Source organism: Danio rerio, chromosome 15, assembly GCF_049306965.1.
Source record: "Danio rerio strain Tuebingen ecotype United States chromosome 15, GRCz12tu, whole genome shotgun sequence".
NCBI lineage: Eukaryota > Metazoa > Chordata > Actinopteri > Cypriniformes > Danionidae > Danio > Danio rerio.
In genome coordinates this window covers 3,036-14,749 of record NC_133190.1, presented here as the reverse complement: position 1 = coordinate 14,749, position 11,714 = coordinate 3,036, and positions in this window count along the sequence as shown.

The window sequence follows — 11,714 nt, the reverse complement described above, 5'->3', positions numbered from 1 at the left end:
AAATAATGTGGCTCTCTCCCATTTGCGTTTTGAAATGGAGGCCCTAAATGTACTGCTCAAACCTGATCGCGACGTTTCGGAGTTTCTTTTCCTTCCTCAGGCTAGTTTGAGCAACTGAATGGCTGGAATACTTCACATCAGCTCATTTATATAGACTTCTCAGTGGGCGTGGCTTCCTAACACTCTCTCTCTCTCTGTTTTCACACTTTCTCGATGTTTCGATTTTTCTCGATGTTTCCCAAAACTGAATATCGGCACTTTGTGGTGCGTCATAAACTTAGCGTTACATTTTCTATTGTCTTGTTGTGTACTTTTTGACATCAATTTATTAAATGCTCCGAGTTGGAGACTCATTTCCCCGACATCGATGGATCCGCCGGCGTTCCCGTCCGCAGCAGGCGAGGTGCAGAGCTGGAGGCACTGGCTGGGTTAGGGTGAGGAAAAATCCAGAGGTTGGACTGAGTCCATCCCCGGTTATGCACGGTCCATCGACATCAACTGCCCGCCACGCCCGCGGCGTCCGAGTCGGCCGAACGGATCCGAACGACATCGAGAAAGGCCAGCGTCAGCCCGCAACACAACCAAGTTGCTGTGAAAAAATTACCCACCAAGTTTTAGGTATGTGTGTAACGCTAATTCAGCGTYTGGGTAGGGTTCGGGGTCTTAGGGTCCCTGGTCTTAGGGCTCTAGGCACTTGGGTTAAGTTTTAGGTGTGAAAGGTCACCCGGGTTGGGTTTAGAGATGTGTTGAAGAGTGCGGTCGATTTTTGTAAATTAATAAAGTTTTGTCTTTGTGGACTTAATACATTTATTTTACTTTCCCATGAGATCAAATAATGTGGCTCTCTCCCATTTGCGTTTTGAAATGGAGGCCCTAAATGTACTGCTCAAACCTGATCGCGACGTTTCGGAGTTTCTTTTCCTTCCTCAGGCTAGTTTGAGCAACTGAATGGCTGGAATACTTCACATCAGCTCATTTATATAGACTTCTCAGTGGGCGTGGCTTCCTAACACTCTCTCTCTCTCTGTTTTCACACTTTCTCGATGTTTCGATTTTTCTCGATGTTTCCCAAAACTGAATATCGGCACTTTGTGGTGCGTCATAAACTTAGCGTTACATTTTCTATTGTCTTGTTGTGTACTTTTTGACATCAATTTATTAAATGCTCCGAGTTGGAGACTCATTTCCCCGACATCGATGGATCCGCCGGCGTTCCCGTCCGCAGCAGGCGAGGTGCAGAGCTGGAGGCACTGGCTGGGTTAGGGTGAGGAAAAATCCAGAGGTTGGACTGAGTCCATCCCCGGTTATGCACGGTCCATCGACATCAACTGCCCGCCACGCCCGCGGCGTCCGAGTCGGCCGAACGGATCCGAACGACATCGAGAAAGGCCAGCGTCAGCCCGCAACACAACCAAGTTGCTGTGAAAAAATTACCCACCAAGTTTTAGGTATGTGTGTAACGCTAATTCAGCGTYTGGGTAGGGTTCGGGGTCTTAGGGTCCCTGGTCTTAGGGCTCTAGGCACTTGGGTTAAGTTTTAGGTGTGAAAGGTCACCCGGGTTGGGTTTAGAGATGTGTTGAAGAGTGCGGTCGATTTTTGTAAATTAATAAAGTTTTGTCTTTGTGGACTTAATACATTTATTTTACTTTCCCATGAGATCAAATAATGTGGCTCTCTCCCATTTGCGTTTTGAAATGGAGGCCCTAAATGTACTGCTCAAACCTGATCGCGACGTTTCGGAGTTTCTTTTCCTTCCTCAGGCTAGTTTGAGCAACTGAATGGCTGGAATACTTCACATCAGCTCATTTATATAGACTTCTCAGTGGGCGTGGCTTCCTAACACTCTCTCTCTCTCTGTTTTCACACTTTCTCGATGTTTCGATTTTTCTCGATGTTTCCCAAAACTGAATATCGGCACTTTGTGGTGCGTCATAAACTTAGCGTTACATTTTCTATTGTCTTGTTGTGTACTTTTTGACATCAATTTATTAAATGCTCCGAGTTGGAGACTCATTTCCCCGACATCGATGGATCCGCCGGCGTTCCCGTCCGCAGCAGGCGAGGTGCAGAGCTGGAGGCACTGGCTGGGTTAGGGTGAGGAAAAATCCAGAGGTTGGACTGAGTCCATCCCCGGTTATGCACGGTCCATCGACATCAACTGCCCGCCACGCCCGCGGCGTCCGAGTCGGCCGAACGGATCCGAACGACATCGAGAAAGGCCAGCGTCAGCCCGCAACACAACCAAGTTGCTGTGAAAAAATTACCCACCAAGTTTTAGGTATGTGTGTAACGCTAATTCAGCGTTTGGGTAGGGTTCGGGGTCTTAGGGTCCCTGGTCTTAGGGCTCTAGGCACTTGGGTTAAGTTTTAGGTGTGAAAGGTCACCCGGGTTGGGTTTAGAGATGTGTTGAAGAGTGCGGTCGATTTTTGTAAATTAATAAAGTTTTGTCTTTGTGGACTTAATACATTTATTTTACTTTCCCATGAGATCAAATAATGTGGCTCTCTCCCATTTGCGTTTTGAAATGGAGGCCCTAAATGTACTGCTCAAACCTGATCGCGACGTTTCGGAGTTTCTTTTCCTTCCTCAGGCTAGTTTGAGCAACTGAATGGCTGGAATACTTCACATCAGCTCATTTATATAGACTTCTCAGTGGGCGTGGCTTCCTAACACTCTCTCTCTCTCTGTTTTCACACTTTCTCGATGTTTCGATTTTTCTCGATGTTTCCCAAAACTGAATATCGGCACTTTGTGGTGCGTCATAAACTTAGCGTTACATTTTCTATTGTCTTGTTGTGTACTTTTTGACATCAATTTATTAAATGCTCCGAGTTGGAGACTCATTTCCCCGACATCGATGGATCCGCCGGCGTTCCCGTCCGCAGCAGGCGAGGTGCAGAGCTGGAGGCACTGGCTGGGTTAGGGTGAGGAAAAATCCAGAGGTTGGACTGAGTCCATCCCCGGTTATGCACGGTCCATCGACATCAACTGCCCGCCACGCCCGCGGCGTCCGAGTCGGCCGAACGGATCCGAACGACATCGAGAAAGGCCAGCGTCAGCCCGCAACACAACCAAGTTGCTGTGAAAAAATTACCCACCAAGTTTTAGGTATGTGTGTAACGCTAATTCAGCGTTTGGGTAGGGTTCGGGGTCTTAGGGTCCCTGGTCTTAGGGCTCTAGGCACTTGGGTTAAGTTTTAGGTGTGAAAGGTCACCCGGGTTGGGTTTAGAGATGTGTTGAAGAGTGCGGTCGATTTTTGTAAATTAATAAAGTTTTGTCTTTGTGGACTTAATACATTTATTTTACTTTCCCATGAGATCAAATAATGTGGCTCTCTCCCATTTGCGTTTTGAAATGGGTTAGGGTTAGGGTTAGGGTTAGGGTTAGGGTTAGGGTTAGGGTTAGGGTTAGGGTTAGGGTTAGGGTTAGGGTTAGGGTTAGGGTTAGGGTTAGGGTTAGGGTTAGGGTTAGGGTTAGGGTTAGGGTTAGGGTTAGGGTTAGGGTTAGGGTTAGGGTTAGGGTTAGGGTTAGGGTTAGGGTTAGGGTTAGGGTTAGGGTTAGGGTTAGGGTTAGGGTTAGGGTTAGGGTTAGGGTTAGGGTTAGGGTTAGGGTTAGGGTTAGGGTTAGGGTTAGGGTTAGGGTTAGGGTTAGGGTTAGGGTTAGGGTTAGGGTTAGGGTTAGGGTTAGGGTTAGGGTTAGGGTTAGGGTTAGGGTTAGGGTTAGGGTTAGGGTTAGGGTTAGGGTTAGGGTTAGGGTTAGGGTTAGGGTTAGGGTTAGGGTTAGGGTTAGGGTTAGGGTTAGGGTTAGGGTTAGGGTTAGGGTTAGGGTTAGGGTTAGGGTTAGGGTTAGGGTTAGGGTTAGGGTTAGGGTTAGGGTTAGGGTTAGGGTTAGGGTTAGGGTTAGGGTTAGGGTTAGGGTTAGGGTTAGGGTTAGGGTTAGGGTTAGGGTTAGGGTTAGGGTTAGGGTTAGGGTTAGGGTTAGGGTTAGGGTTAGGGTTAGGGTTAGGGTTAGGGTTAGGGTTAGGGTTAGGGTTAGGGTTAGGGTTAGGGTTAGGGTTAGGGTTAGGGTTAGGGTTAGGGTTAGGGTTAGGGTTAGGGTTAGGGTTAGGGTTAGGGTTAGGGTTAGGGTTAGGGTTAGGGTTAGGGTTAGGGTTAGGGTTAGGGTTAGGGTTAGGGTTAGGGTTAGGGTTAGGGTTAGGGTTAGGGTTAGGGTTAGGGTTAGGGTTAGGGTTAGGGTTAGGGTTAGGGTTAGGGTTAGGGTTAGGGTTAGGGTTAGGGTTAGGGTTAGGGTTAGGGTTAGGGTTAGGGTTAGGGTTAGGGTTAGGGTTAGGGTTAGGGTTAGGGTTAGGGTTAGGGTTAGGGTTAGGGTTAGGGTTAGGGTTAGGGTTAGGGTTAGGGTTAGGGTTAGGGTTAGGGTTAGGGTTAGGGTTAGGGTTAGGGTTAGGGTTAGGGTTAGGGTTAGGGTTAGGGTTAGGGTTAGGGTTAGGGTTAGGGTTAGGGTTAGGGTTAGGGTTAGGGTTAGGGTTAGGGTTAGGGTTAGGGTTAGGGTTAGGGTTAGGGTTAGGGTTAGGGTTAGGGTTAGGGTTAGGGTTAGGGTTAGGGTTAGGGTTAGGGTTAGGGTTAGGGTTAGGGTTAGGGTTAGGGTTAGGGTTAGGGTTAGGGTTAGGGTTAGGGTTAGGGTTAGGGTTAGGGTTAGGGTTAGGGTTAGGGTTAGGGTTAGGGTTAGGGTTAGGGTTAGGGTTAGGGTTAGGGTTAGGGTTAGGGTTAGGGTTAGGGTTAGGGTTAGGGTTAGGGTTAGGGTTAGGGTTAGGGTTAGGGTTAGGGTTAGGGTTAGGGTTAGGGTTAGGGTTAGGGTTAGGGTTAGGGTTAGGGTTAGGGTTAGGGTTAGGGTTAGGGTTAGGGTTAGGGTTAGGGTTAGGGTTAGGGTTAGGGTTAGGGTTAGGGTTAGGGTTAGGGTTAGGGTTAGGGTTAGGGTTAGGGTTAGGGTTAGGGTTAGGGTTAGGGTTAGGGTTAGGGTTAGGGTTAGGGTTAGGGTTAGGGTTAGGGTTAGGGTTAGGGTTAGGGTTAGGGTTAGGGTTAGGGTTAGGGTTAGGGTTAGGGTTAGGGTTAGGGTTAGGGTTAGGGTTAGGGTTAGGGTTAGGGTTAGGGTTAGGGTTAGGGTTAGGGTTAGGGTTAGGGTTAGGGTTAGGGTTAGGGTTAGGGTTAGGGTTAGGGTTAGGGTTAGGGTTAGGGTTAGGGTTAGGGTTAGGGTTAGGGTTAGGGTTAGGGTTAGGGTTAGGGTTAGGGTTAGGGTTAGGGTTAGGGTTAGGGTTAGGGTTAGGGTTAGGGTTAGGGTTAGGGTTAGGGTTAGGGTTAGGGTTAGGGTTAGGGTTAGGGTTAGGGTTAGGGTTAGGGTTAGGGTTAGGGTTAGGGTTAGGGTTAGGGTTAGGGTTAGGGTTAGGGTTAGGGTTAGGGTTAGGGTTAGGGTTAGGGTTAGGGTTAGGGTTAGGGTTAGGGTTAGGGTTAGGGTTAGGGTTAGGGTTAGGGTTAGGGTTAGGGTTAGGGTTAGGGTTAGGGTTAGGGTTAGGGTTAGGGTTAGGGTTAGGGTTAGGGTTAGGGTTAGGGTTAGGGTTAGGGTTAGGGTTAGGGTTAGGGTTAGGGTTAGGGTTAGGGTTAGGGTTAGGGTTAGGGTTAGGGTTAGGGTTAGGGTTAGGGTTAGGGTTAGGGTTAGGGTTAGGGTTAGGGTTAGGGTTAGGGTTAGGGTTAGGGTTAGGGTTAGGGTTAGGGTTAGGGTTAGGGTTAGGGTTAGGGTTAGGGTTAGGGTTAGGGTTAGGGTTAGGGTTAGGGTTAGGGTTAGGGTTAGGGTTAGGGTTAGGGTTAGGGTTAGGGTTAGGGTTAGGGTTAGGGTTAGGGTTAGGGTTAGGGTTAGGGTTAGGGTTAGGGTTAGGGTTAGGGTTAGGGTTAGGGTTAGGGTTAGGGTTAGGGTTAGGGTTAGGGTTAGGGTTAGGGTTAGGGTTAGGGTTAGGGTTAGGGTTAGGGTTAGGGTTAGGGTTAGGGTTAGGGTTAGGGTTAGGGTTAGGGTTAGGGTTAGGGTTAGGGTTAGGGTTAGGGTTAGGGTTAGGGTTAGGGTTAGGGTTAGGGTTAGGGTTAGGGTTAGGGTTAGGGTTAGGGTTAGGGTTAGGGTTAGGGTTAGGGTTAGGGTTAGGGTTAGGGTTAGGGTTAGGGTTAGGGTTAGGGTTAGGGTTAGGGTTAGGGTTAGGGTTAGGGTTAGGGTTAGGGTTAGGGTTAGGGTTAGGGTTAGGGTTAGGGTTAGGGTTAGGGTTAGGGTTAGGGTTAGGGTTAGGGTTAGGGTTAGGGTTAGGGTTAGGGTTAGGGTTAGGGTTAGGGTTAGGGTTAGGGTTAGGGTTAGGGTTAGGGTTAGGGTTAGGGTTAGGGTTAGGGTTAGGGTTAGGGTTAGGGTTAGGGTTAGGGTTAGGGTTAGGGTTAGGGTTAGGGTTAGGGTTAGGGTTAGGGTTAGGGTTAGGGTTAGGGTTAGGGTTAGGGTTAGGGTTAGGGTTAGGGTTAGGGTTAGGGTTAGGGTTAGGGTTAGGGTTAGGGTTAGGGTTAGGGTTAGGGTTAGGGTTAGGGTTAGGGTTAGGGTTAGGGTTAGGGTTAGGGTTAGGGTTAGGGTTAGGGTTAGGGTTAGGGTTAGGGTTAGGGTTAGGGTTAGGGTTAGGGTTAGGGTTAGGGTTAGGGTTAGGGTTAGGGTTAGGGTTAGGGTTAGGGTTAGGGTTAGGGTTAGGGTTAGGGTTAGGGTTAGGGTTAGGGTTAGGGTTAGGGTTAGGGTTAGGGTTAGGGTTAGGGTTAGGGTTAGGGTTAGGGTTAGGGTTAGGGTTAGGGTTAGGGTTAGGGTTAGGGTTAGGGTTAGGGTTAGGGTTAGGGTTAGGGTTAGGGTTAGGGTTAGGGTTAGGGTTAGGGTTAGGGTTAGGGTTAGGGTTAGGGTTAGGGTTAGGGTTAGGGTTAGGGTTAGGGTTAGGGTTAGGGTTAGGGTTAGGGTTAGGGTTAGGGTTAGGGTTAGGGTTAGGGTTAGGGTTAGGGTTAGGGTTAGGGTTAGGGTTAGGGTTAGGGTTAGGGTTAGGGTTAGGGTTAGGGTTAGGGTTAGGGTTAGGGTTAGGGTTAGGGTTAGGGTTAGGGTTAGGGTTAGGGTTAGGGTTAGGGTTAGGGTTAGGGTTAGGGTTAGGGTTAGGGTTAGGGTTAGGGTTAGGGTTAGGGTTAGGGTTAGGGTTAGGGTTAGGGTTAGGGTTAGGGTTAGGGTTAGGGTTAGGGTTAGGGTTAGGGTTAGGGTTAGGGTTAGGGTTAGGGTTAGGGTTAGGGTTAGGGTTAGGGTTAGGGTTAGGGTTAGGGTTAGGGTTAGGGTTAGGGTTAGGGTTAGGGTTAGGGTTAGGGTTAGGGTTAGGGTTAGGGTTAGGGTTAGGGTTAGGGTTAGGGTTAGGGTTAGGGTTAGGGTTAGGGTTAGGGTTAGGGTTAGGGTTAGGGTTAGGGTTAGGGTTAGGGTTAGGGTTAGGGTTAGGGTTAGGGTTAGGGTTAGGGTTAGGGTTAGGGTTAGGGTTAGGGTTAGGGTTAGGGTTAGGGTTAGGGTTAGGGTTAGGGTTAGGGTTAGGGTTAGGGTTAGGGTTAGGGTTAGGGTTAGGGTTAGGGTTAGGGTTAGGGTTAGGGTTAGGGTTAGGGTTAGGGTTAGGGTTAGGGTTAGGGTTAGGGTTAGGGTTAGGGTTAGGGTTAGGGTTAGGGTTAGGGTTAGGGTTAGGGTTAGGGTTAGGGTTAGGGTTAGGGTTAGGGTTAGGGTTAGGGTTAGGGTTAGGGTTAGGGTTAGGGTTAGGGTTAGGGTTAGGGTTAGGGTTAGGGTTAGGGTTAGGGTTAGGGTTAGGGTTAGGGTTAGGGTTAGGGTTAGGGTTAGGGTTAGGGTTAGGGTTAGGGTTAGGGTTAGGGTTAGGGTTAGGGTTAGGGTTAGGGTTAGGGTTAGGGTTAGGGTTAGGGTTAGGGTTAGGGTTAGGGTTAGGGTTAGGGTTAGGGTTAGGGTTAGGGTTAGGGTTAGGGTTAGGGTTAGGGTTAGGGTTAGGGTTAGGGTTAGGGTTAGGGTTAGGGTTAGGGTTAGGGTTAGGGTTAGGGTTAGGGTTAGGGTTAGGGTTAGGGTTAGGGTTAGGGTTAGGGTTAGGGTTAGGGTTAGGGTTAGGGTTAGGGTTAGGGTTAGGGTTAGGGTTAGGGTTAGGGTTAGGGTTAGGGTTAGGGTTAGGGTTAGGGTTAGGGTTAGGGTTAGGGTTAGGGTTAGGGTTAGGGTTAGGGTTAGGGTTAGGGTTAGGGTTAGGGTTAGGGTTAGGGTTAGGGTTAGGGTTAGGGTTAGGGTTAGGGTTAGGGTTAGGGTTAGGGTTAGGGTTAGGGTTAGGGTTAGGGTTAGGGTTAGGGTTAGGGTTAGGGTTAGGGTTAGGGTTAGGGTTAGGGTTAGGGTTAGGGTTAGGGTTAGGGTTAGGGTTAGGGTTAGGGTTAGGGTTAGGGTTAGGGTTAGGGTTAGGGTTAGGGTTAGGGTTAGGGTTAGGGTTAGGGTTAGGGTTAGGGTTAGGGTTAGGGTTAGGGTTAGGGTTAGGGTTAGGGTTAGGGTTAGGGTTAGGGTTAGGGTTAGGGTTAGGGTTAGGGTTAGGGTTAGGGTTAGGGTTAGGGTTAGGGTTAGGGTTAGGGTTAGGGTTAGGGTTAGGGTTAGGGTTAGGGTTAGGGTTAGGGTTAGGGTTAGGGTTAGGGTTAGGGTTAGGGTTAGGGTTAGGGTTAGGGTTAGGGTTAGGGTTAGGGTTAGGGTTAGGGTTAGGGTTAGGGTTAGGGTTAGGGTTAGGGTTAGGGTTAGGGTTAGGGTTAGGGTTAGGGTTAGGGTTAGGGTTAGGGTTAGGGTTAGGGTTAGGGTTAGGGTTAGGGTTAGGGTTAGGGTTAGGGTTAGGGTTAGGGTTAGGGTTAGGGTTAGGGTTAGGGTTAGGGTTAGGGTTAGGGTTAGGGTTAGGGTTAGGGTTAGGGTTAGGGTTAGGGTTAGGGTTAGGGTTAGGGTTAGGGTTAGGGTTAGGGTTAGGGTTAGGGTTAGGGTTAGGGTTAGGGTTAGGGTTAGGGTTAGGGTTAGGGTTAGGGTTAGGGTTAGGGTTAGGGTTAGGGTTAGGGTTAGGGTTAGGGTTAGGGTTAGGGTTAGGGTTAGGGTTAGGGTTAGGGTTAGGGTTAGGTTAGGGTTAGGGTTAGGGTTAGGGTTAGGGTTAGGGTTAGGGTTAGGGTTAGGGTTAGGGTTAGGGTTAGGGTTAGGGTTAGGGTTAGGGTTAGGGTTAGGGTTAGGGTTAGGGTTAGGGTTAGGGTTAGGGTTAGGGTTAGGGTTAGGGTTAGGGTTAGGGTTAGGGTTAGGGTTAGGGTTAGGGTTAGGGTTAGGGTTAGGGTTAGGGTTAGGGTTAGGGTTAGGGTTAGGGTTAGGGTTAGGGTTAGGGTTAGGGTTAGGGTTAGGGTTAGGGTTAGGGTTAGGGTTAGGGTTAGGGTTAGGGTTAGGGTTAGGGTTAGGGTTAGGGTTAGGGTTAGGGTTAGGGTTAGGGTTAGGGTTAGGGTTAGGGTTAGGGTTAGGGTTAGGGTTAGGGTTAGGGTTAGGGTTAGGGTTAGGGTTAGGGTTAGGGTTAGGGTTAGGGTTAGGGTTAGGGTTAGGGTTAGGGTTAGGGTTAGGGTTAGGGTTAGGGTTAGGGTTAGGGTTAGGGTTAGGGTTAGGGTTAGGGTTAGGGTTAGGGTTAGGGTTAGGGTTAGGGTTAGGGTTAGGGTTAGGGTTAGGGTTAGGGTTAGGGTTAGGGTTAGGGTTAGGGTTAGGGTTAGGGTTAGGGTTAGGGTTAGGGTTAGGGTTAGGGTTAGGGTTAGGGTTAGGGTTAGGGTTAGGGTTAGGGTTAGGGTTAGGGTTAGGGTTAGGGTTAGGGTTAGGGTTAGGGTTAGGGTTAGGGTTAGGGTTAGGGTTAGGGTTAGGGTTAGGGTTAGGGTTAGGGTTAGGGTTAGGGTTAGGGTTAGGGTTAGGGTTAGGGTTAGGGTTAGGGTTAGGGTTAGGGTTAGGGTTAGGGTTAGGGTTAGGGTTAGGGTTAGGGTTAGGGTTAGGGTTAGGGTTAGGGTTAGGGTTAGGGTTAGGGTTAGGGTTAGGGTTAGGGTTAGGGTTAGGGTTAGGGTTAGGGTTAGGGTTAGGGTTAGGGTTAGGGTTAGGGTTAGGGTTAGGGTTAGGGTTAGGGTTAGGGTTAGGGTTAGGGTTAGGGTTAGGGTTAGGGTTAGGGTTAGGGTTAGGGTTAGGGTTAGGGTTAGGGTTAGGGTTAGGGTTAGGGTTAGGTTAGGGTTAGGGTTAGGGTTAGGGTTAGGGTTAGGGTTAGGGTTAGGGTTAGGGTTAGGGTTAGGGTTAGGGTTAGGGTTAGGGTTAGGGTTAGGGTTAGGGTTAGGGTTAGGGTTAGGGTTAGGGTTAGGGTTAGGGTTAGGGTTAGGGTTAGGGTTAGGGTTAGGGTTAGGGTTAGGGTTAGGGTTAGGGTTAGGGTTAGGGTTAGGGTTAGGGTTAGGGTTAGGGTTAGGTTAGGGTTAGGGTTAGGGTTAGGGTTAGGGTTAGGGTTAGGGTTAGGGTTAGGGTTAGGGTTAGGGTTAGGGTTAGGGTTAGGGTTAGGGTTAGGGTTAGGGTTAGGGTTAGGGTTAGGGTTAGGGTTAGGGTTAGGGTTAGGGTTAGGGTTAGGGTTAGGGTTAGGGTTAGGGTTAGGGTTAGGGTTAGGGTTAGGGTTAGGGTTAGGTTAGGGTTAGGGTTAGGGTTAGGGTTAGGGTTAGGGTTAGGGTTAGGGTTAGGGTTAGGGTTAGGGTTAGGGTTAGGGTTAGGGTTAGGGTTAGGGTTAGGGTTAGGGTTAGGGTTAGGGTTAGGGTTAGGGTTAGGGTTAGGGTTAGGGTTAGGGTTAGGGTTAGGGTTAGGGTTAGGGTTAGGGTTAGGGTTAGGGTTAGGGTTAGGGTTAGGGTTAGGGTTAGGGTTAGGGTTAGGGTTAGGGTTAGGGTTAGGGTTAGGGTTAGGGTTAGGGTTAGGGTTAGGGTTAGGGTTAGGGTTAGGGTTAGGGTTAGGGTTAGGGTTAGGGTTAGGGTTAGGTTAGGGTTAGGGTTAGGGTTAGGGTTAGGGTTAGGGTTAGGGTTAGGGTTAGGGTTAGGGTTAGGGTTAGGGTTAGGGTTAGGGTTAGGGTTAGGGTTAGGGTTAGGGTTAGGGTTAGGGTTAGGGTTAGGGTTAGGGTTAGGGTTAGGGTTAGGGTTAGGGTTAGGGTTAGGGTTAGGGTTAGGGTTAGGGTTAGGGTTAGGGTTAGGGTTAGGGTTAGGTTAGGGTTAGGGTTAGGGTTAGGGTTAGGGTTAGGGTTAGGGTTAGGGTTAGGGTTAGGGTTAGGGTTAGGGTTAGGGTTAGGGTTAGGGTTAGGGTTAGGGTTAGGGTTAGGGTTAGGGTTAGGGTTAGGGTTAGGGTTAGGGTTAGGGTTAGGGTTAGGGTTAGGGTTAGGGTTAGGTTAGGGTTAGGGTTAGGGTTAGGGTTAGGGTTAGGGTTAGGGTTAGGGTTAGGGTTAGGGTTAGGGTTAGGGTTAGGGTTAGGGTTAGGGTTAGGGTTAGGGTTAGGGTTAGGGTTAGGGTTAGGGTTAGGGTTAGGGTTAGGGTTAGGGTTAGGGTTAGGGTTAGGGTTAGGGTTAGGGTTAGGGTTAGGGTTAGGGTTAGGGTTAG